This window comes from Poecilia latipinna, unplaced genomic scaffold (genome assembly GCF_001443285.1).
Source record: "Poecilia latipinna isolate Pla-1442-1.1 unplaced genomic scaffold, P_latipinna-1.0 Scaffold20, whole genome shotgun sequence".
NCBI lineage: Eukaryota > Metazoa > Chordata > Actinopteri > Cyprinodontiformes > Poeciliidae > Poecilia > Poecilia latipinna.
Window position 1 is genome coordinate 326,654 of NW_015112636.1, and position 1,912 is coordinate 328,565.

The window sequence follows — 1,912 nt, forward strand, 5'->3', positions numbered from 1 at the left end:
GTTATTGCTACAGAAAATTGTCACAAACACCCCAATTATAGAATCCCAATGTAATGGCTATTATATAAACCCATATTATAGGCAGGACATGACAACTGCTTTAATGTTATTCCAACACTTTGAACCCTTGTGGAGGTAAAGGGGGGAGGGGTGGTGGCCAAGCATTTTATTATTAGGAGGCACTTTTGAAAAACAAAAACAAAAACAAACAAAAAAAACAGCATGCACAACAAAATAACACTGATGTTTCTTTGTGCCAAATTAAAATATGGTAAGACTTCAGAGGCAAAAAAAAAAAAAAAAAAGACAGCATAATCCAGGTTTACATGTGATGAGGTGAGATCTGGGATGACTGTAAAATCCATTCCAATGTGTTCAGGCGGTAATCCTCAGGCATGTTCCTCGTGCGTCCCTCAAAAACAGCCCCTTCACAGACGACGTTCCTCTGACAATGATTTGTTCCGTTTAAGACCTCCTGTGGAAAGCAGCCTAACGACGTCTAACGCATGCTGGAGTCGAGAGAAGAAGAAGAAGAAAAAAAAAAAGACAAAAATAAATCTGTCCGAACCAGCACTAAATATTTGGTCTAAAAGGTCTTGATGGATGAAGAGGGAGCGTATATATTATCCGGTTGAGTCTGTGCTATGTACATGTCTTTACAATATCATCCTGAATGTTGAAGCAGTTCAGAAACTTGAAAAATGTTTTAACATCTTCTGGGTGCATGTTTTCTTTTATTTTTTTTATTTTATTTTATTTTTTTCATTATTTTTTTTTTTTTGTATGTTGGCACTTGCTTGGCGGGTTGTTGTTTGTTTTTTTTTCTGTCAGCCTCGGTAGTCACTTTAATGTTATATTGCAGCCTACAGTTGCCAGTCTGTTCCAGCCAAAAATGAAGGAGGACAAGCCTGGCGACAGGGTGGAAGAGTGCAGGAAACAGTGCCATCTTGAATTTCAAATTTGGAGACCTGCGGAAACGGGAGGGGAAAGATTAGACCATCATTTTTAGCGGGCATCACACTTCAAAATGCCTGCAACGGCATTAACGTCTCTGGAAATGTTGCAACATTTTGTGTGACAAATTAATGCTAAAATTTTATTACAGGAAAAAAAAAACTTCACATATTTTAATACATGTCCCATTATTTTTAACAAATTTAGGGGCAGCATCCTTCCAAGGGTCCTTCATCGACTAGAGACTAGAAGTGAGCGGCTGTGAAGTGGGACGGTCCAACCTTTGGATTTATTCCCGCCTTTACGTCAGGTTATGTTCTGTCACCTAGCAACCCGAACGGCGCTAAAACACTGGCGAGTAAAAACGAAGATCAAAATATTGGCTTTCTCTCCTCCAATTATTATTAGCTAAGAAGAATAATAATAATAATAAGTGAGCCTTTTTTTAGTTCCTGTATTTTCTGGACTATAAGTTGCACTGGAGTATGAGAATCAGTCAAAAAATGAAGAGGGAAAAACAAACATTTACTGAGTTGTGCTTAAACCATTCAGTGAGAGAGGGACCTTGTTGCAGTACCAAACTACAAAAAGTTCAAACTATAGTCCATTCACTACGGTAATGAAAATAGTTTAAATTAACTGATCTCTTCACAAAAATGTATTAAAAAAAAAAAAAAAAACATGTCTATGCAAACGATGAAAGCCATAACACTTTAAGCTTCTCATTTTTGTAATGATCCATTTTGAAATGTACTTCAAAAATGTATTTCAGTCTAGGTATGCCTCCTGCTTTGCATGCAATCATTAAGAAAAATGTATACACACCCTTCACTTACCTTATGAAAGACTTCCCAAATTAATAGAATCCAACTGTTTGTTTTTATTCATTATTTATGGATGACCTAATAGTCCCCCCCCCCCCCGGCCCCCTTTTTGTTTTTTTTGTTTTTTTTTTTTT

The 1,912-nt window shown here is 36.8% G+C and overlaps 1 protein-coding gene across 1 annotated transcript in view; it reads right to left on the minus strand.

The window, feature by feature from the left end:
- Positions 1-768: 768 nt before the first annotated feature.
- ube2g1a (ubiquitin-conjugating enzyme E2G 1a (UBC7 homolog, yeast)) overlaps positions 769-1,912 on the minus strand; it is an 11,208-nt gene continuing 10,064 nt past the window's right edge. Inside the window, exon 6 of the mRNA XM_015035293.1 lies at positions 769-968. The gene's annotated coding sequence lies outside the window, so the exon portion shown is untranslated. The remainder of the gene's footprint in view (positions 969-1,912) is intronic.